The sequence below is a fragment of the Poecilia latipinna genome, unplaced genomic scaffold (genome assembly GCF_001443285.1).
Source record: "Poecilia latipinna isolate Pla-1442-1.1 unplaced genomic scaffold, P_latipinna-1.0 Scaffold431, whole genome shotgun sequence".
Lineage (NCBI taxonomy): Eukaryota > Metazoa > Chordata > Actinopteri > Cyprinodontiformes > Poeciliidae > Poecilia > Poecilia latipinna.
This window is the reverse complement of record NW_015113047.1, coordinates 69,955-93,139: the sequence shown is the minus strand read 5'-3', so window position 1 is coordinate 93,139 and position 23,185 is coordinate 69,955. Positions and strand designations below refer to the sequence as shown.

Below are 23,185 nucleotides of genomic sequence, written 5' to 3'. Positions count from 1 at the left end.
CCAGCTTCACATCCATGTGAAGCATCATGTGAAGCGTCATGTGAAGCATCATGTGAAGCGTCATATGAAGCATCATGTGAAGCATCATGTGAAGCGTCATATGAAGGATCATGTGAAGCATCATGTGAAGCTCCAGCTTCACATCCATGTGAAGCATCATGTGAAGCGTCATGTGAAGCATCATGTGAAGCGTCATATGAAGCATCATGTGAAGCATCATGTGAAGCGTCATATGAAGGATCATGTGAAGCATCATGTGAAGCTCCAGCTTCACATCCATGTGAAGCATCATGTGAAGCGTCATGTGAAGCATCATGTGAAGCGTCATATGAAGCATCATGTGAAGCATCATGTGAAGCATCATGTGAAGCATCATGTGAAGCATCATGTGAAGCTCCAGCTTCACATCCATGTGAAGCATCATGTGAAGCGTCATGTGAAGCATCATGTGAAGCGTCATATGAAGCATCATGTGAAGCATCATGTGAAGCGTCATATGAAGGATCATGTGAAGCATCATGTGAAGCTCCAGCTTCACATGCATGTGAAGGATCATGTGAAACTCCAGCTGCACATCCATGTGAAGCATCATGTGAAGTTCCATGTGAAGGATCATGTGAAGCATCATGTGAAGTTCCATGTGAAGCATCATGTGAAGCGTGTGCGGTCCTCCACAAAACGACGCCTCGTTTAAAAACTTTCCGTTGTTCGACTGCTGTGCTTGAGAAATTGCACTTCAAAAACAGAAGGGTCTTCAGTTTTATTTCTCTCTGAACGGAAAGAGGCCAAACGCTCATCTGTCATGCGATTGGACATCAATTATTTATTGGTTCATCAGCCGTCGACATGTGGTTCTCCTAATTGCTGAGCAGCTTTTTTGTTTCTTTTGATTATTTTTGTTGAACTCCAAGTTGTTGACCTAGCAGGGCCTCTTTGCCATCACCCTAATCTTTACTCCCTCCTCAGATTGTCTGTAATATGGTTTCCAATCAGAAAAGTCTGATTGCGACTGTAAGTTATTAAAAAAGCAGTAATGTGTTCTTGCTTTGGGCCGAGACGATGAGTCAACCCAACTAGTGGAAAAATTAACTTCTGCTATTTTAACTTTTTTATTTAGAAGTTGTTTCTTGGGGGCTTCTGGTGTTTTAGCAGTGAAACAACTTATTTGTAGTTTCTTAATGACTTTACTGCCTCTTTGCAGTGTAAAACTTTTTATGCTGCGTTGAGCAAACATCACAAATGGAGCCTGAATGCATTAAATAATTAGTAAGACTTGCTGCAGTTGAGGCAGTTCTTCATAATCTACTTATGGTGTACACTGACAGTGTCATCAATAACTTAGATTAATATTTTACTTTAACCTCGATCTGCTATGGGTATGAATAATTTTAGATTAGCTCCTACTTTACTCATGTAAAGTATTGCAGCGTTTTTGGTTCTTTGAACAATAAAGTGATTACTGACATGTTCAAAATCATCTCTGGTCACTGATTAGACTGGTTCATGTTCTGTAGTAAAAGGTTGTATGTTTTTCTAATTCTGGCCTGCTAACACATTAGCATGCTACTGCTAATATTAGCTTGTTAATTAATATCTGCAGATAATTATTGTGGGTTTTGGAGTCCTTAAATGCAGAAGCACCATATATTTTCAGAAGTTTAACCACTGCTTCTCACTGCGATTAAGTTATTTGTCACTTCATCCTAAATATTTCTGTCTTAAGGGAAGTTAAGCTAGTTTCTGTTAGCTTGGTCTGGAGCGTTAGCTTCAACACGCTGCCTGACCAGCTAGCATACTACAGGAAGGAAGGAGAAACCTGAATTATTTTAACTAATTATCTGACAGTTTTGCAGCTTCTCTGTGAAAACCAATGGTGACATAAAGAAGGAATAAATGTTAGCTGCTAATAATGCTAACGGGTTGGATGGGTCTTGGTTGTATTTCTGTATAAACCAGATTTAATCTTTAAGTTGAGTTAAAGTTTGACTCTTCTTTGTATCAGTTTAACTTCCTGCTTAAAAACGGAGCACAGTGATGAAGAATACGGCGATCTCATCATCGTAGCTGCTATGTCTCCTCAGATTAGTTTTTCTCTCTGCTGATTGTTTGACTTGTGATCTTTGAGTTTGTCACCACCTTTTGGAAGGGAGGATTATGTTTCCTGTTAACGTGTTTTTCAGCGATGACAGTGATGGTAAGTTGTTTACTTGTTTACACTAAAGTTGCAGAAAATCAGCTCTTCACTTACAGAGAACCAAACTACCCAAAGGCAAACCCGACTGAAACCTTTTTATGCGTCAGCTGAAGCTGAATCAGGAAGTCTGTCCTGATTCACAGGCTCCTGGGTTCAGATAGAAGGAAAGCTGCTTCATCAGTCCAGCTGCGATCCGAGTCGATATGGTGTCAGAATTTGTGCAAAACAGGTCAGCGAGCATTTCTGGAGGAGGCTGCAGCCCCACAGGTGGAGCAGGGATCCATGTTAACTGGAACGCAATGTCCTGACCGGAGCCGAGCGCGGCCAATAACACGCCGAGGCATCGAGCATCCAGGAGAAAATGTGGGAGTGAGATGTGAGGACGGAGTGATGGTCAGAGTTAGCTGTCAGGGAGGATCTGGGCGAGCAGGAGGCTGGGGCCGCCCGGCGCCGCCTTCATTCAGCTGGCCGTCCGCTGGATGAGCGGCAGCAGTCGGCTCTGTCTGGATCCGGCTCCTCACATGTCCACTTAGGCTCAAACGCAGCTGCTTGCTGCTCTGAATTATTCATGAGCCGCTCATTAAATATTCACGTGTGAAAAGCTCCGGCACCATCCTCTCCTTCCCTGACGTCCAAGCAGGACTTGGAGATGATGCTTTTCATTTCTCCTCCCTTTATTGTTCTAATTTTCTGTGTCAGAGCGGCTATTTTTGGCCCAGCTTCATTGTTTCCCCCTTATCTCCTCCTCCTCTTCTCTAAGTGATCGATTTGTATTGTTCGGGCAGCTGAGCCCCCACCTCAGCCCGAGGTGATGGAGAGACGTAAGGGGAGAAAAGATAGAAATAACTAGACGGAGAGAGAGGAGCGATGGCGGAGGCAGACCTTGCCATGAGCGGGATGTGGGAACACGAGGCCTCAGGCTGGGAGATGGAGTGATGGGCAAGAGGAAGCAGGCAGCGATAAAGAACGGCCTGTTTCAGACGGGTTGACTGGATCTGACCAGTAAAACTCAGGCTCAACCTGCCTTTTATGGCTTCAGCTCGTCCTGTTTCCTTTCATTTCCTCCTTTGTTCTCTGGCTGTTTCAGCACCATTAAAGGCTAATTATCTCCAAGGACCAGAAACACGTGGAACAAGCGAACAAACAAGACTCACCTCCAGCTGTGCAGGTTGCATGTTAAAAACAGGCCAGTTTTTCTCTCCAGAAGCAGCGCTGAGAAAGCAGCATCATCATGTTTTATTAATGGATGGAAGGTTTTGTTTGGCGAACAGGAGGGAAGGATTTGTTTAGAATGAGAAGCAAATGAGGAGATTTGATTGCTTGATTGTTTACCAGACGGATGTGAGCGAACGGGTCGATTCAGAACCTGGAGCTGGGCGGCGGCTCTGCTCCATTATCCAGGTGTTCCTGAGCCCAGGACACACACCTACACACACCTACACACACACTTTGCCACTGAAGACGACCATTTAGATCACCGTACCTTTGGACTGAGCAGTGGAAGATTAAACAAACTTTGTCCCTCAACAATAATCATCTTATGGAAAATTAAATAAAATTAACAGTACTTTTTATTTCGTCGCTGATTAAAAAGCAGTTTGGGAATTTGAAATATTATTATAACTCTAGTTATTGGATGGGATTTGCTAAGCAGCCAATCCAGGAATATCGTTCAGTTTCCTTGGAGCTGATTGGCTAAAGAGCGGAGATGAGGAAGGCTGTGAAGGCCAAGACAGTTTCCACTGAGGATATTAATGCATGTTTAGGATTATGTAGGGTTTAAACTATTAAAGTAGCCTTTATAAGACAACACCACCTAAATCTGACTTTTCTACCTCAACCTGAACGGCCCAGACCTGCGGCAGCCATCTTTACTGCTGCAAGCTCAGCGCTGCTGGATGGCGGCCATCTTTACTGCTGCAAACAGAGTGCTGCTGGACGGCGGCCATCTTTACTGGCATTAATCAGTAAACTCCTGTTACATTATGTGTGTTTCAGAAACACTGCGTACCTCATGGACTTGTTGCTTCATTTCTTTGGTTTGGATTCTCATGAAAGTTGATTTTAGATGCACCAACATGCTGGACAAGATGAGAGCAGCTGATTTCTTCAGGACGTTGCATCGAGTCCAGGATGAAACTAACTGAAGATCAAGGAAACACGTTGATGTGCAATGAAGTTTTCACTCCAGCTTCCTCCCACAAACATGACTGTTTGGTGAATTAGTCTTTAAATTGTCCCCCTGTGTGTGTGTGTGTGTGTGTGTGTGTGTGTGTGTGTGTGTGTGTGTGTGTGTGTGTGTGTGTGTGTGGTTGTTAGTCCTGTTAGACCTGCCTCTCACCCATTGACCGCTGGAGTATTTGTGTATTTTTCTGTGGAACGTAACGCAAAATTATTTGCAGGAAATCTGTCTGTACTTTAAAGTTTCACGACTGGTGCAGATATTAAAGTAAATTTCTACCAAAAAACTCAGAAATGTTTAGATTAATTTGTTAATGAAAGTTTCCAACATTCTGGAAAGTTTTTGTGTAAATGTTCCCCTCCGTTTTTCTAATGGTTTGCCGTCGTATGAAGGAAGCTGCATCTTGGAGGCTGGAATCTGTTGACGCCATGCTAGTTGATGAGCTAACGGCTAATGTTTACAAAGCAGCCAATCCTGGAGCACCGTTCATTTTAATTGGTGTTGATTGATTGAACCTGCAAGAAGGAAATAAGGAAAACAGTAGAAAGTAGCTCCTGCATGTTGATGCATATTTGGCAGTTTTTAGCCTTTAGCTGTGAAGCAGGTTCAGATTGTCTCCGTTGGTCTTTGGTCTCCAGCTGGACGTCTGATGTGTTTGGTATTCTAGATCTAATGTGAGTTTTGTAGAGGAACAACATTATCTGCTTCTGGAAGATGAGTTCTGTCTTCTTGAGTTACAGCTAATGCAGGATGATGTGAATCTGTGGGAGGAGATAAATAATTCTTGCTATCTGACAGCAGCGCAGCGATAACAGCGATGACACGGCTGAATTAGTTTAACCTACTGCTTTATCCGCTTCCTGTCATGCTTATTGTTGTTTCTGTGGATTTCAGGTTATTTTCAGCAGGAACTCGCTGTCATCACTTCTCAAAAGAGGCCTGCTCCTTTGCTGCAGAGTAATTTCAGTGAGATGTGTTGACAGAGAGATTTGTGGCCTATCCAGCGTTTCTTGGCAGGTAAATGACTGTTTTAAATGTAATTTGCTCTGGGCACTACAGAAGCCCTGAAGGGCAGAAACTGGAGGCGTGAGCGGCGCTCCTCCGTTGCCGTTACCTCCGGCGATGCTTGTGTTCGATCGGCGCGTGAAGCATGTGATGGGGTTATGTAACGTCCGGTCGTCTCCGCCGCGGGACAGCGTCAGGTGGATCCATGCGCTCTCCAAGCCCCGCCCACTCCACACAGTTACGCTGCTCTACGTGTGCAGACTGAGCACATTTTCCCCACATTGACCCAGATACTCGTCCTCTTCCCCAGAGAGCCGCCTTCCTCCGTATGAGAGAGGCTCATTATTTCACTGGAGTGCCTCCGTTTCTTCTGCTTCTTGCAGGGAGCGAGGGAAGTGGGGCAGCAAGGAGCTGCTGCGGCGCCGCGGTGCGTTCAGGCCCAGTCCACTTCCACAGGGAGCCGTTCTGGACCCACACAATTAACACAGCACAAAATACAGTCAGCACATTATGGGCAGGCTGATTATTACAAAGCTATCCCCATGTGTAATTGCACCTCTCCAAATTTGGTCAACTCATCTGAGTGTGAATCACCTAACTGGCCGTGCTTTTATTGCGGCGATATTCTGCCCCAACTGTTTGCTCGCTCTGAATGGTGATTGTGCAGCGCGGCGTGAGCTTCAGAGCTGCTCGTGTAATTAGCTGTTATTTGGAGCAAGAATCTATTAAACTAACAATTGATTTGTTGACAGATTATTGACTGGACATGGAGATCAAGTAGCTGCAGACGAAGTCTCACATTTAAATGAAGCCGTGAGCAGAAGGAGCTGGGCCGGTTTCTGGAGCTGATCACACGGAAAATAATGTCAAACTTTATTCTTTAGTGTTGAACGTCTGTAAGGATGCAAAGCAGCACAAAGTGATCCATCCGTGTGGATGTCATGTTGTTCAATACAGACGTTGAAGAAATTTCTGCTGATCTTTGTAAAAGTCTGTACATTTTTATACAGTTTTAACATTTTTTATTTTATAAATAATAATAATAAAACTAGATATCTAAAGGGTTGAAGCTCAGATGAGATTCAAAGTGTCTGTAAAGAGCCTCCCCACAGCATGATGCTGCTACTACCATGCTTCAGTGAAGCAGCATCATGTTCAGGTTGTAGTTTGGTTCCTTTATTTTAAGATGTTCAAAGTTTTAAACGTTTCTATAACGTTTAAATTCAGAGCTGCTGCTGGTTCAACTGGTTTACATGATGCTGGGTGTTCTCCATGGAACCAGAACCAGAACCAGAATGGTTTCAGTTTGACAAATCTGGAGAAATTCTAGTCATTTGGTTGTAGATTATTGAAAATATAGATCCGTTTCATGATTCTGCATTGCTTTTCATTGTTGTGTTCATGAAATTTTATTTAAAAACTCAAATGAACAAAAGTTTTAGGCTACAAAGTTACAGGAAACTGGAGGAGTGTCTCTGTACATCAGCCCTCCGTCGTCATGGTGAAGCACGCTGACGGCTGCATCATGCTGAGTGAATGGTTTCACCGGACGCTGTCCATCCAGTCTGATGGATCTTACAGTATCTATCGTTACAGACACCTGATCAATATCAATAAATAATACATCAATAATTTCACTGAACTGTGATCCAAAACCACACAGCATTCTGGGAGATGTAGGCAGAGGAAAGGCTGTAGCCGCTCAACCTCTCATGGCTAGCTAAGCTAAGCAGGAATCAACTAGCTAACTCACTAATCGGTTACCTAGCAACTCATTCATTCTTTGGTTACCTAGCAACAGCTTGTTGAACACATGCAGCAGCAGTTTCTGGTTTCCACAAACTGAGGATAAAACCTGAAGGTTCTGCCAGCAGTTTGGTTTTTTCAGATATTTAAAACCAAAAACTGATCAATAGTTATCAATATCAACTGATACGAAGCGCTGATATAAGTTTTTCTGCCATATTGTCCAGCCCTGCCTGGACCCACTGCGTTCCGTTGTTTCACCTGCTGCACTAAAGGAAGTGATGCAATCATCTGGAAAGGAAATACATCTCCAAGGAAAACACACGCCACACTTTTCAGTTTTCCACTGGACAACCGGTGTGGTACTAATACTGTGAGAAAGTTGAAGGGTGTGAATACTTTCCCGCGCAGCGCCGAGTCTATTTAAGGAGCGCTGCAGCGCCACGCCTCCCTGCTGGATCCGCTCCTCCAGCTCCGCTAGCTGCGCTGCTGCAGAGCGGCTTCACCATCCAGGACGGGCGGATCGGAACCAGCAACAGCGACCAGACCCGGACCCGAACCGGGACCCAGAGAGGCAGAGGGAGGGGGGGAGAATGTGACAACTGCTGGAGGCTGCACCGCCTTTAGGGAGGCCTTGGCTCTTGCACCTGTCCCTCTCCGTCTCCGCGACCAGGCGCAGTTCGGGCAGAGCGACGCTCCTTTCTTATCGGGGAGGCGCTCTCACACACACGGACAGCCGGAGGGAGGCGCGCACACCGCCGCAGACACCGGCCAGGCAGGCAGCATGACTTCAGCCTACAACCTGGATTTTCTGCCCGATATGATGGTGGAGAGCCGCCTGCTCGTCCCTGGAGACAGGCTGTAAGTTATTCTCCTCTCTTTCTGCTCCGGTTTTTATTTTTATTTTATTATTTTTTTTGCGGCTGTCCGGTGTGGAGATGTTGAATCGGGTCAGAATGAACGGCCGGTCCGGATCTCAGTGGTCAGTGGGTGGATGTTCGCCGCGGCTCGCGGTCCGCGGCAGCCCGGATGCTGATGAATGAACGCCATTATGAGGAATTAACGCCGCCGCCTTTATGAGCCTCGCCGATCCGCTGCGCCGAGCATGCAGAACATCCGCCATCATCACCGCCACCATCATCATCATCACCACCGGGTTTGGAGCGGCGCGTTCGGGACTCTGCAGCCGGCGGAGGAGCGCATGAAGCCCGCCGTCCTCCCCGCTCCCTCCCCGCTGCTGCTGGAGGAAATCGGATCAGAAAAAGCGCAGAAGTGGAGATGCGTGTCACATGCGCGCGTTGACGCCCTGGCTGTGTGTTTTTCTCCTCACTTTGGACACTTAGTATGTGTGTGTGTGTGCGTGTGTGTGTGCGCGCGCGTGTGTGTGGACGCAGGAATGCGCCGCTATCCCGTGTCCGCTAATTGCATTTTGCTGTAATTGCTAAACTCGTGCAGCTCGCAGGGACAAAGGCGCTTTTCTTCCCGTCATGTCGGTCATGTGTCCCGCATGTCCCGCTCCTGTCGCTCCGCTCTTGCTTCCCGTTTGCTGACGGATTTTGCTCCTTTATTTCCCAGCAGAGATAAACCTTCACTGGGCTCCAGTTATTCTTTTTAATTTCACTTATTCTTCCAATAAGTTGGGGCGGGAGGAATAAAAACTCATTAAAAGTCAGTGATGATTGATAAGATATGGAATCCATCAGGATTAATGCAACTGTGATGGCTCTATTTGGCTCCAAATGGACATAAATGGGAGTAATTAGGAGAATATTGTTGAGTCATGGTGCGCAAAGTAATGATGCTATTTCATTTTATGGAGGCATGCATGCTGATATTTGAACATTTGTTGCCTTATGTAATAATTACATCCATCTGTAATGTGCTGGGATTGGCTCATTTTCCAGAGATTGGCTCTGATTGGTGATGGATTTGATTTATATTTTAATGTTTGAGATAAAAACATGTTAATTACAGAATTAGGTTAAAAATCGGTTGACCTGTCCAGGGTGGCCCGCCTCTCACCCGAACATTAGCTAGAGATAGGCATGGATGGATGGATGGATGGATGGATGGATGGATGGATGGATGGATGGATGGATGGATGATGGATGGATTGGCAGGTCAGAAGTTGGTGACCAGTTTTATCTAGAAGTTTATTTAATGTGGGATCAGTTCATTGGATTCACTGGTTGCAACATTATCACTTGTTAATACCAGAGATAAACCAGTTGATCCGATCAGTTTTCCTCGATTGGTTCTGATCAGTGATTTCATTTATTTTTTAATTCAATAACAGTTTCCATTTTCTGTTGGATTTCAAACTAAGAGCTCGATTAAAAACCTGCAGAATAAATAAAATGTAAAGAGTTACTTCTCTGAAATTACAGAATTAAAAGGTTAAAAATCGGCAGGCAGGTTGGAGATCAGTATTGCTCATTGATCGGTTCATCTGATCTGTTAGACTTAGGATCTTTATCTGATGTTAAATATTAGAGATAAATCATTTTGTTGGATTTAACTCATTTGTGTCTCTGATCGGTGATCGATCGGCCTGATACTGAGCAATCTGCTGATGAAATGCACCAACCAGCTCCATGTGCTCTGGTTCTGGTTCTGTCCAGTGCGGATCAGATAAAGGTTGGCGACATGCGCTTTGAAGCAGAAATGGGAATAATCTTGTAATCCCTTCATTTTCTGTCAGACTCAAAGCAGCGATCAAAGAACCTGCAGGAAAACCTTTTTCTTTCTGGGAGCAGCCTGATCAGAGCCAGTTTAATATTTAAAATCACGGTTTACTGCCTGGCGTAGAGCACAGAATACAACCGATGGTTATTGGCTGCCGATTGTCATAAACCTCTTTATTTTTAAGCCCGTGTCATGAGGGTTTGAGATGAGTAACTTCCTGTTTGTGGCGAGTCGTGCTGCCTGCTGTGGATCAGTGAGCTGCTGTAATTAGAGGATGGGAGATAAAATTCCCAGCTGTGTTTTCCGTTTGTTTCCTGAAACAAAACTGCATCCCTTGTGGTATCATTCCGGGATGAAAGGCCCGGTCCACTCTGCTCCTCCGAGTCGCCTCCATTGACTCGCCGTGTAGTCTATTACCCAGAAGCTCTTGTGACGAGACGCTTTCTCATTAATCAGTGTCACCGTCTCTCACGCCGCGGGCCCGGCGGGGGCCGCCCTCCTCTTCCTCCTGCTCTTCGTCCCGTTGATGTGTTTTGCATCAGCGGCTGCTGGCCGCGTCTAGGGGAAAGTGAAGGATTTCTAAATAATGCGTGTCGCTGGAATTAGACAGGCCTATCTGTGCCCTCTTACCCAGCCGGCGAGGAGGCGGACAGGTTTAACCAGATAGCGCTTATGGAAATGACACTTTGTATTTATGTGAACACGCCACTCCACCGAGGCTTTTCACTGCTGAGGGTGCTCCTGGTAATCTTCTGACATACTTCTTTGCATTATTGTGTTTAACCTCTCTGTTTTAGAGCTGCTTTTCATGCCAGATGCTTTCCTTTCTCCTGCGTGAAGCTGCTCTCCTCCCAGGCTTACACTTCCTGTTGCAGCCTGACAACAGGAGCACAACTACTGCGTTTGGCTGCATGTTGTCTGCCGTCGGCCTCAAAAAGGGACCAAATGAAGGACCTAAAATCCAGATTGTTTTCTGTCCATCTGTTAGTGATGGACATTTACCGTATCGTTACAGAAAACAATTTAGACCACAGAAAAAAAAACCCAGATTCTGACTTTTTACATTTTTTTCCAGTGGCAATAATCCTCTTCTCTACATCGATCATCATTCAGGCTGAAAATTAGCTTTATCATAATAAGACATTTGCTTTATCATTTAGTTGAACCAGATTGAATTCATGTGTGAATGCCAAGCGGACCAGAGACCGCTCCAAAAGCATGAAGTGCACTACAGCGCAGAGCATTCTGGGTAAATACAACCAACGCTAACATGTTAGCCTAGCGCTAGCAGCAGAAATGGCTCCTGGTCTTTAGCCTAAAGAGAAATCCTCCAACCTCTAAAATCTGACGCCTCCATCTTGTTTCCATCTGGTGAAGAAGGAAGTTGCTCTCAGTGTCTTCAGAGGTTTTTGTGTGGTTTCCTTTAGTGGTTCATGGTGCAGCGCCCCCACAGGCCAGGAGGGGAACAGGTTGCTCAAAGCAGATGAAAATGTTGCAGTTTTGGTTCCTAATCAAATGAAGTCTACCAGACTTCACACTTCTTCCCAGTTGTTGTTGGAAGCAGAGAAACAGAGTTTGGCGGAAACTGGAGCAGAACCTCTGGCCTGGACTTTCCACTCCTACTCCAAGTGCAAACTGAGGCTGGGGTCCGTCTGGGAAACATGCGACCCCTCACCTCCCTGTGTTGCTGAGCTGTGAGGTTCCTCAGGGTCCTGACGCAGGAGCTGCAACCTTCAAAGAAAACAAAATGGCCGTCCGGCCAGGAGAAACCAGAGAACGACTGTAAACTTTCCCCAGAGTGAAAACAAGCTGGGATTTCCACAGGCGAGCCAAATGTAGTGCTCACCCCAGATTGTCTTTATGACCCTCACACACACACACACACTGCGCCTTCCTGACCCCTGGCCAAGCATGAGAGGACACAAATCACGAAGCCAACAGCTGAAAGGCTCCTGTGGCCGACAACATGAGGTTCTCATGAGAAATATCTGCTGGGCTTTAAACGCCTCTGAAGCTTGATGCTGCTGATAATTCATTCAATTTAAATTTGCTATGCAGACCTTGGCCTGAATGTCACTGTAGAGGAAAATTCATGTGGAAGATCACAGGAAGTCCAGAATTAGCCGTTTGCTGCAGTGTTTCAGGAGATGCACAGAGGAATCCAGATTAAACGACCAAACATCTCTAAACTCGGTGAATCCGGGTTGGTGGAGTTCTGGAGATCAGATTTAACATTTAATCCTCCAGATTCCAGTAACATCAGAGTTAACTGATTCTGAAAAAGTAAAAATGTGCAGCAAAATATGAAATTAGGCGATTTAGACAGATCAGTAAAGTCTGCAACAGTTTCTCAGTTTATCGAACCCAGGATTGATTAATCACCAATTAAAACACAAAAATGAAACTGAGGTGTTTAATAGACGTTAGCCATGAAGAACGAAGAGCAGAGTGGGAATGACGCTGCAGGGCGAGGAAGAGGAGCGGTGAAGGTCCGACATGGATCTGGTTGGATTTGCCACTGCTGATGTGAAGCTCAAAGGAAAAAGAAGCAGGAGGAAAAAACCTGATTTCTCTGATGTTTTTGTTCATAATGTTGTTATTTAGCTGGGAAACGCGGACAGTATGTGTGATATATGGAGCGATGGAGTCGTCTTCACGCATCGCCAGCTGCAACATTGTTTTATCCCGCTCAGTGTGTGTGTGTGTGTGTGTGTGTGTGTGTGTGTGTGTGTGTGTGTGCTGTCATGATGATGAATGTCTCCTCTGTGCTGGGGCTCAGGAGCGGTTGTCTAAGGCTGACACGGCGGTGGAGGCGGTGATGTATCACGGCCGCGCGGCGCAGCTTCATCAGGCCCGGCGTACCTGTGGCAGGGGCGTGGCCGCAGCAGGACGCGTCCAAACCGAGACACAAAGAGGACACACCGTCCAACTTGTCTCACCTGCAGCAGATTTACCATTTTCTCTGTCAAAATTATTCATATTTTGATTGGAGTTTCCTCAGTGAGGAAAACATTAATTGTTTAGACACTTTTAAAAACGTTTTTGGATTGTCATTCGTCTGGGAAAACCAGCTGGGATCATTTTCAGGCACAGATTTCCCTTTAAAATGTTTTGCTGTCCATAAAGTGTTCATGATGCTGTGCAGCATCATAGAACCTCCTCTGTGCTCAGCACTGGCCATGAAGAGTGAGTGTGAATCAGTGAACATCACTCTCCATCGTCACTGAGATGTAGAACGTCAACCTGCCTCCTTGTCCTCTCAGTTTTAGGTTAAACTTTTTTTCTTTTGCTCTGATTTGGTGCAACATTAAGGTAAAGTTTACGACTCCTTGTTTTAGGAAAAGCATCTTGGGAATCTGACCTACCACCACGCGTTGCCCTCTTATTGGCTGCCGTTTGCAGAGAAACGCCTTTATTTTCCTTGCTGCTGATTGGCTGAACCCCAAAGAAGGAAAACTGTTGCTGTTAACTTCTGTGGTAGCGCCAAGACTGTTATTAAGACACAAAAGACTCCCAGCTGAATTTTACTTTATGGTGTTAGCATTAGCGAGGCTAATAACTAGCATTGAACGCAGCCACAGATATTCTTTCTGAGATTACAGATTGTTTTTAATGAAGTACATTCTGTTCCAGGAAATACATGGAGCAGATTTCTTCTCCCTCTGAATATCATGACTCATTTGTTGTTTTTTATTTTAATACTTTCTGGAAAACATCCTCCTCTGTTGGGTCAAATTTAAACTCAAGTGAAACAGGAAGTTATAGATGACTACTTCCTTTAAACAGGTTAAGACTCTGATCAACCAATCATCCTTAGAGAGCCAAGTTGGTGAGTAGGTTTGAAGTGGAAGCAGAGACATTTTACTGCATCTTTATGTCTGGTGTGTTTATTTTACAGAGTAGATGTTTTATTAAAGAAGGAAAAGATTTAAGTGAAGATTTTAGCCGTTCATGAATCAGGATCAGAGTGAACTTCCTCTGCAGCTCATTTAGCTGCAGCTCAGAGATAAAACCTGCCGGAGTGACACGGCTCAAATCGAAGGTATCCAGGAGACGGAGCTGGACTCCAGCGCTCGCTCGCTGCTCCACACAAAGGAATTCTGATCTCCCACTTCCTGTTGTGACCTTTAAGCGCAGCACGGCGGCAGGCGGCCGCATCGTTTGACACGTCTGAACCGCTGCTGCTGGACTTATTGTTCATCCTGTTGGTCGGTCTGTTGCCATGATGATCGTCTCTGTTAGCGGAGAGAAATCTCCTCCATCAACCTGTAATCACTTTTATCCCATCACTTCTTAATGCATCACATCAAACTGGAGGCCCGGGGGCCAAATCTGGTTTTGCAAAATTTCTTGCATATTTTTCCAAATTAGCACTAAAAAAATATAGATTTTGATTGCAGAACATCCTGGATGGACGTGTTGATGTGACAAGATGTTAAATATTATTTAGTTTTAAGAATGTAGACAGTTATTTGATGGCTTTAATCGACCGTCCCTTTAACAACATTCATGATTTTGAAATGCCAGAACTGACTTTGACATCATGATGGAGCATGTTGGCTGCTTGCTTCCTGTTGAGATGCTGCGGCTGCATGCGTAAAATGGATGCATGCGTCTGTATTCTGGGAGCGGCTCATCGCAGGGCCTTGGAACGAATCAGCCATGATTTATTTTTCTTTTTGTTATTATTTCAGTGCAGCATGCACACACGCCCGCCTACGCAAACACACACAACACACACACCATGTGACGACGGCGCGCACGTTGCGTCCCCCGGGTTGTTGTGACAGGCAGAGAAAACGCATCTCGCTTTATGGGAAGTTTATTCTTCTTCTCTGCATCTCTTTGTCAACAGTGAGCCGCTGCGTTTGGACGCTGCAGCGCGTTGCTGCGCCGCGCCAGAGGGAGAGCTTACCTCATGCACGTCTCTCTGGATTTCTCTCTTTTGGCCTGCACCCCCCTCATCTCTCTCTCTCTCTCTCCTCCTCATTCATGCGTGCTAAATGCTTTACCTCTGTCAACTCTTGAGTCGGAGAGGAGCTCATTACTGTGGAGAAGGAGAGGAATTTGGGATTAGGAGCAGCGTTTGTGGACTGAGGCTCTTGTTGAGCTAAAAGAGCCATCAGGATACACCTGCAATATTCCCCACATCAGCAGCACTGGGGGCTTCGCTCTGCTTTACTCTTATTGTTTATGTTTCTGCTGCTAGAAGTTTCATCTGCCTGTATTTGTGAAAAAGCAGCTTTTATTTTGAAAGGAATGCTGTTTCTCCGCCGTCAGCTGAGCGGCTGTTAGCAGACCTGGATGTAAAATGCTTCTGATGAGGCTCCTTGTTTCTCGGCCTGAAGCAGCGATCGCTTCTCTGGATTCACCAAACATGAGAAACATTTTCCTCAAACCAAAACCGCAGCTTTTTCACTGGATGTCGGGAAATTTTACAGGTTTTTTATCAATCAATCAAATTTTATTTGTATAGCACATTTCAGCAGCAAGTACTTTACATCATTAAACACAAAAACACAGTCATGCAGCATGACTTAGTGAGAAAACAAGATAATTCCTTACTGTAGTTGGCTGTAGTTGGTCGTAGTTGGCTGTAGTTTGCTGCAGTTGGCTGTAGTTTGCTGTAGTTGGTCGTAGTTGGCTGCAGTTGGCTGTAGTTTGCTGCAGTTGGCTGTAGTTTGCCGTCTCTCCCTACTGCAGCTCTTGGTCCTGGCGGTCGGCGGGCTGAAGCGCCGCTGCCTGTCGGGTCAGGTGACGCCGCGCTGCTGACATTAGACGCCGCTGAAGCTTCTGATCACATGACCTTTCAGCCTGGAAAAGGTCGGCGCCACCTGCTAGTAGCACAAACCTCCTCCAGACACACTCTGGGTTTAAATCAGTCTCGCTGTTTGGTGTCTTCAGCTGCTCAAACTCCAGAACCTCCATGGTTTTACTTCTGCCTCTTTCTAACTGAAAAGGTTGAGATTTTTTTTTTTTTACTTTCTAGCTTCTGAAAACAGATTTGGGTCTCTTTTGTTTTGCCGGCGATGAGAACGAGTTGTGACAGCGAGTGTGAGGACAGTCCATTAACCCCCTGCGGACCTCTGGCCCGGCCTTATAATTGAATCTAACAAACATGCAGTCATGCATGAGGAATTAATCCGGGTTTTCCTGCCCAAACCTTCGGGCCGCCCCGCCTAAACGGCGCTGTGTAAATCCATCCTGTCGTTTTGGTCCGCTGCTGCGGCCGCTGATGAACGCAGGAGGAGCAGCACGCTGCAGCACGCTGCAGCACCGTCAGGTCTCACCTTCAGTCCATTCTAATGAAAACCAGAACGTCAGCTGGGCTCGGTTCAGCCCAACCCGGCTGGTTCTGAATGGAATCTGGGTTCCAGATGCATTTTTCTCAGATTTACCTGGATAATCAGCCGGTTTTACCAACAGCAGCCTCAGTCTGATGGAAGTTACACTGCAAAAAATCTTACCTAATATTTTGTCTAGTTTCTCAGTTCAGTTGAAATTAAACAAAATTAAATTACAAATACATGTTTGGCAAGAAAAATGTTCTTTTTTTATGTCATGTAAACTTTAACAGAAACTGCAGGTGTTTGTCTGAGTCTGGTGAGTTTTTGGTTAAACATGTTTAATCCATAAATTTTACTCAAATAATAGTGAAAAGTGCAGCGTAGTAAAAATACTCCTAGAAGTACATTTTTCCTAGAACATAATTAGTAAATGTCTCCAGTCTGCATGTTTGGCGCCGATCAGCTACCTGAGGTCCGTTGGGCCCGATTCGGCCCAGTTTAGAACCGATTAGCGTTAGCTTCCCCGCGGCCCGCGTGCTGCCAGTTCCAACCCAGACATCTGATCCGATCCGCCTCAACCAGGCACGCTGGCGCCGATCGCACGTCTGGAGCTGCTGAGACCAAAGCAAGAAAATCAGAGAGCAGATTCTGAGAATTAGACGAACATTAAAGGAGCAGCAGCATAAAAAAATCTATGTTTTTTATCTTTACATCGTGAAAAATAAGCCTGGATTGTTGCTTTGATTCTTTCATACATGTTTGAGAAATCCTTTAATCTCCATGGCAACCATTCAGCTGCGTAAAATGCCTGGGTGGACTTAGCCCCGCCTTCGAGGCGCAGTTCCTTCAGGCTAGCAAACAGCAATTAGCAAACAGCAGGTGGAACTTCTGATCTCATGATGGGAGCTGCTGCTCAGAGGAGCCATGTCAGGACGACTTCCTGGAGGCGGAGCTTCAGAAAGAGCAGGAGCTTCTTAAAGAGACAGAGGCCCAATTTTAAGGTGTCCAATCAGGAAGTCACATTTGATATATAAAACATTTTTTATATCAAGTGGTGATCTAATGTACTGACCCGGACTTGATGGGGCTCGGTTGGACCCGGTTAGACCCAGTGAGACCCAGTGAGACCTGGTGGTATCCGGTGGGACCCGGTTGGACTCGTTTGGACTCTGTGGGAGGAAGTGGAGACAGAGACAGGAAGTGATGATGGAGTGAAGAAACGCTGCGATTATCTTGATGTTTATCTGCGTTGTCCTGAGCGTTCCTGCTGCCATCACTGTGATTTTATCTGCAGCACGGCCCCTCCCCCACCTGCTGCTGCTGCCACCAATCATCGGTCTAAACCCGTATCCGTCTCCCCTGCATCTCAGCAGGTCTAATTTGAAACAGTCGTATCCAGACCTCAGTCTGAGCCTCCTCTCCAGTCTGAAGCTGCTGACGGCTGATACTTTGTGCTGATATCCAATATCTTTCAAATTGGCCAATTTCATGGTAAAAAGTGTCTGTAGTATGTGAGCGGTAGTGGAGGCTGGGAGGCTCCAGGCGGGATGTTTGGGTCAGAAGGTCTGGGTTTGTTAATCTGATAGAAACGGGTTTCAGCCTCCTGACCTGGGCTGATCAGAAGATACAGAATCTCTTCATGCAAACATCGACTGGTTCTCTGTCTTCTTACCTCCATATTCAGGTAAAAAGCCCGCGACCCGTTTTTGATCCAGTTGGAATTGGATCAGGTCACAAAACTACCTGCTAGACAATAAACTAAACTGTAGCTGTTAGCTTCTGTCGGTTAAAAGAAACAGATTCATCTTGACGCTTCTTTACGGGAGTCGACTGATTTTTATTTTCTGTCTCAGTAACAGAAACAGATTCAGCTTTAAAAATGTTTTTGTATTTAATTTAAATTCATTCAGTCGCTTTGCTTTGTTTTCTACAATTTGATACATTTTGTTGTTGCTGTTGCAGCTTGGGCCACATATTGGACACCTCTGTCATGTTAAAGTATTTTATTGAACTATTGATTGATTGATCTATTGATTCATGCAGCAATAAAGTGACAAAATAAAAATGATCAACTTTGACCCATAATTACTTTCTAAAACTTTGTCACCTTCAGTTTCCTTTTATTTTGGATTTAAACTTTTGACTCTGATTATTAATCTGAAATAATGACTTCCTGATGATCAGCTTTTGAGTCATGAATAGAAAGTTATAAATTGATATGCAGAGTAAAGCAAAAGAAGAAGAAACATAATTTTTGTGCCTCAGCAGCCAGAGTGTTTCTTCCAGGAAGTGATGCTGGTTTGTGATTCTGAGCTCAGCCGGCCGGCTCCGGCCTCTCTGTGTCTCTGAGCCGACAGACTCTGGTCTGTCCCTGCGGCCGCTGGCGGCGGCGGAGAGGTGGAGTGTTGTGGGAGATTGTGAGCTGGATGTAATGAGAGCATCTCTGCTGCCTGGGGAGATGGTGTGGGTGTTCAGGGCAGGAAGATCAGCCAGGAACGCCGTTTGTTTTCCACATTACTTACTCACCTTCTTTGCATTCACCTCAGGCAGAATGTAGCACATTTCCCGTGTTTAGATGAAGGTTTGGAATAAACAGGCGGCCATAATGGCGCAGTGGAGCATGCAGGAACCAATGCGATCTGCTGTGTTTACCTTTTTCTGTCCTCCTCTGTATTCTGAACAAGCGTGGCCGATCCGCGCTGGAGGATTGGGATTTCTCTTTCAGAGCGAAGCTTTGTGACGTTTCGCTCAACGCGGCGTCGAACCGAAGTCAGGCTGGCACTGGTGGCTGTTCAAACAGATTAAAACACGGTTTCTCCCTTCAGGTGCAAAATGAAGACGTTTCTGCAGATGCAAACCAAACGTTGGCTTCACCCCAGGGGCGGATCTACAGGGGGGGCAGCAGGGGATAACTGCCCTAAGTATTTAATTCAACTGACTTTATTTAAATATTAATTTACCAAAACTTGTTCTCAGGTAAAAGTAGCTCTACTTAAAAAAGTAAATGTGAGCAAAAGGCTTCTCAAGTAATAACTGCATGATCATAGCCAATTTAATATTTAGAAATGATGTAATCAGACTGACAGAAATAGAAAGTTAAGTGCAAATTCTGGCAACAAAATGTGACAAAGTATTATTGGCCAATTTTCTGGTGCAAGTACCTTAGCACACTACAAAGAAAGATGATTTAGGAGGTTATTTTAACTCAGTAATTCCTTAATGTTGTTGAAAATACAAGTTTCACTTTTAACATGGGAAAAGGTTTTATTTTAAATGAAACAGTGGAACTAAATAATGTCTGTCTTTGTTTACTTCCAAGAAGGTGAGATATAAAATATTGTTTAAAATTTGCTGGTAAAAGTTTGTCGCTGCTCCACTGCTGCAGCCTGAGCTGCACCAAGCATATTCTGCAGCAGCACGCCTCCAGGCCTGATGGAGGGATGGATGGATGGATTCATTCCTACAAACTGCCGCCGATCAAACGGGCTGATGGGACTGGAACCGGCGGCGCTGCTGGAAACGTATTAGCAGGAGCTGGAACGCGTCTTAACGGCCGTCTCTGCTGCTTGGCTCATTTCCTCCAACACGCCGTCCCAGAACATTTCACTGTGTGATCTCTCTGCATGTTTGCGATCGAGACGCCCCCCTTTCGTCCCCTCCTGCGCCGCCACCCTCCTCTTTTATGTAAGCCTAATTTGTATAATTGAAAACAGTCATCTGATGGGTGCTTCAGAGATACGGCGGCCATGCCTGAGTTCCCACCTTGGCGTTTCCAGCGCCAGGCCTGTGATGCCGTGAAGCTCAGCCTCTTTGGATGAATTATTGAAATGTTTAAATATAGATGACTTCGTGCTCAAGATGCTTGTATTTGGCAGAAAAGTATCAGAGCAGCTCTCTGCAGCCGGGGTCAGGCGCCTTTTTAGACTCAAAGTAACTTTAAATGATGAATTACATTAATTTTGAAAAAAAAAGACATATTGAGGATATTTCTGCAGTTTTCACTCATCTGCAGGAAATATGTCTGACTTTTTGAATTCTGAACAAACCCGACTCATCGGCTACTTGCTGGTTTAATGTTGGAAGGTTTTCTGGTTTCATGGTGATTCTCTGTGACAGACCAACACAACCTGCTGTGTAACTGGGAAAAGGAACGAAGAAGATGGATTTTTTCCACATTTTGAGCTTAAAAGTGTGGTGTGCCCCCATATTAAAACCAACTACCTCCAGAAATAATCCAGTTAGTAGCTAGGAAGGCCTGGGGAGAAACTTTTCTCCTGCTGCAGGTTTTAGTCCAGATTGAAGGTGATAGTTTTTGATTCCTTGGTGTTTCCTGGACGTTTTGTCATAATTTTTACCAGTTTTCTTTAGTCAGACTTTGGGTTTTCTTCCTGGTTTTGGTAAAGAGGAAACATATCTAAAAACCTTTCCCTTGGATTTAGCTGCTGGAACCATTGACCCTACAATCTGTTTGAATGCATATGTGAACACCAACCACTCCAAAAGCAGGAAGTGGACTACAGTGCAGGGCATTCTGGGTAAATACAGCCAAAACAAATGTGCTAGCCTAGCGCTAGCAGGAGAAATAGCTCGTGGTTTTATGTCGCTAAAATCTGACGCCTCCATCTTGTTTCCATCTGGTGAAGAAGGAAGTTGCTCTCAGTGTCTACAGAGGTTTTTGTGTGGTTTCCTTCAGTGGTTCTTGGTGCAGCGCCCCCACAGGCCAGGAGGGGAACAGGTTGGTTTGACTCAGAGCAGAGAGGAAGAGAACAAACGTTGCAGTTTTGGTCCCAATAGAACCGATTCTACCGGACTGTCAGGTGGAAAACATCCTGAATCATCTTTAGCTGTGAGTGCCTGGCTGTTTGTCCAGAGACGGACAGGGACATGTCCAATGTGTCCCTTGTCTCTCTGTCCTAATGACTGCTGGAGATACACAGCAGCATCTGAGCCAGTGAGTAAAGATGATGGATGGATGAGTTTCTATTGTCTCAGAAGAGGAAAATTATTCTTTTAGTCCAGATTCAACAGAGATCCATGGCAACGCCGCGTTTCCCTGACGATCTAAAACCTTTAACTGCTTTGTGTCCTGACTCAACACGTCCTGGCGCTCAGTCCGTAACCAGAGATGATCTGCTTAACTTCATCTCTGACGCAGAACTTAGTCCTGATGTTTTGGGAGGCGGGTCAGAAATGAAATCTACCGCTGCAGATTAATGCGTAGCTGTTTAACGTCTAGATGCGTCCAGTCGGTTCTGTCGGAGCGGAGACGACTTCCAGGAAGGTTTGGAGCTGTCCGTCCAGCCGCCATCGCAGACAGATTACCCCTGATTCACCATCTGGAGGGAGCTGCAGCCATAAATCCAAGGCTATTTGAGAAACGGCCAGCCTTTTGTGTGTACTGTACGCAGTGTGTGTGTGTGTGTGTGTGTGTGTGTGTGGGCGTGATGGGCCTCTGGGTGCACTGTGATGCCGTTTTGGACGGCTGCCCTTGTTCTGATGTCCCCATCGACTTCCTGGCCTACATGGCCGAGCGCCGGCCTGTTTTCCACCGCAGGTCGATGCAGCCGCACCGTGGAGGGGGTCGGCCTCAGGCACACACACACACACACACACACACACACTTGCACTTAAACACTTATGAACGTGGAAAACACAACGGCATCCCTGTGGGTCAAATACGTTCACAGAAAGACATTCAGGAGAGACGGACTTACTTATCGTTAGTTCTGTCTTATTTCATGTGAACTGAGATGTTTTCATTAGAAACTAAACTAAAATACTTGGAAGGTTTTTATGGTTTTGCAGTTTGTTTTTCCTGAATCAAACGGTTTTTAGTGTGAATGTTCCTGATCCGTTCTGAACGTCCCGATGATGCGTTTCCCTCGCGGCGCGTCCCACCGAACCCTCAGCTCAGAACTGAACCTGGTTCTGTTTGCACTCAGTCTGGCGTTCAGTCGGTTTGGGAAGCAGCTGAAAAGCTGCAGAGAGGAATGAATCTGCATGGATCTGGTTTTATTGTGTCAATAAATCGATATGTGGAGTGTTTTACAACCGCGGATGTTCTGGGTGTTAAAAGGTCCAGTTCTGCTCTCCAACCCATTACTGATGAACTGCAGCCGGGTCAGACGGTCCCGTCTGCAGGAGGAGCAACAGGAACCAAACTGACCAGACACTCATCACTTTACTGAATTATTTCAAATTAGATAAAATCTGAACTTTGCAAAACTTTCCATCTTCTCTTTTCTACTAGAGAAAACAAAAAAAGACTTTAAACCTGCAGAGCAGCCCAGATCACTCATTTAAAATATCCAAAACAGGATAAATAAAAACCACACACAACCAAAACCATAAATAAAATGGACTCTGAAAATATTCATCATCACATTTTACCTTAAAAAAACTGGAATATGTTGCTGAAAAGCTGCTTGTAAGTCAGTTTTGTCTCATTTTAAGTTTAAGATATTTTCACCAGAAACTAGACAAAAATACTTGGTAAGATTTAGTTTTTTACAGTGTTTTTACAGTGTATTCCATGTTGGCTCTGTTTGTTGTTTCTTGAATATAAAATTACCAAAAATTCATAATTCATGTAGGAGTTCAGTTATTTGGTTTGGCCTGCACTCTGCTGCTTTACAGATATTTAAACTGTAATTTAAAATCCTGTTAATCAACATGTAAATATTTCAGATTTAGCCGAAGAGGCTAATTTAAAAGTTAAAACCAACATACATGATGAGTAACTTCTGGTTGATTTCAGTGTGGAGGAAAATTTACAGGAAACATTTCTAATAAAATAAAAACGACTCACATCGGTATGAGCAAACCTTTGAATCGTTGAGCCAACTGAGCAGCAGTGTGCAGCAGGTGATTTCTGTCTGTCTGGTTGAAATCTTGAAACCGGTTTGATTTAAGGAAACATGGAGCAGAAAGTGAAAATCTGTTGGATTATCGAAGTTCAGATTATAACATGAAAACTGATGAAGATTAAAGCTCCTCCTCTTCCTCACTCTGTCCCTCCTCACTAAACAGCCGGAGCAGTTATCACTTAAAGTACTGCTCAGTGTGTGTGTGTGTGTGTGTGTGTGT

General features: G+C 45.0%; 1 long non-coding RNA gene and 1 pseudogene across 1 annotated transcript; both read left to right on the top strand.

The window, feature by feature from the left end:
* The window catches only part of LOC106950946 (uncharacterized), a 174,998-nt pseudogene that overhangs the window by 89,396 nt on the left and 62,417 nt on the right, over positions 1–23,185 (top strand).
* LOC106950948 (uncharacterized) lies at positions 7,900–12,196 on the top strand. The gene is made up of 3 exons (XR_001425712.1): positions 7,900–7,988; positions 11,871–12,015; positions 12,167–12,196. It is a non-coding gene; the product is annotated as an uncharacterized LOC106950948 (long non-coding RNA).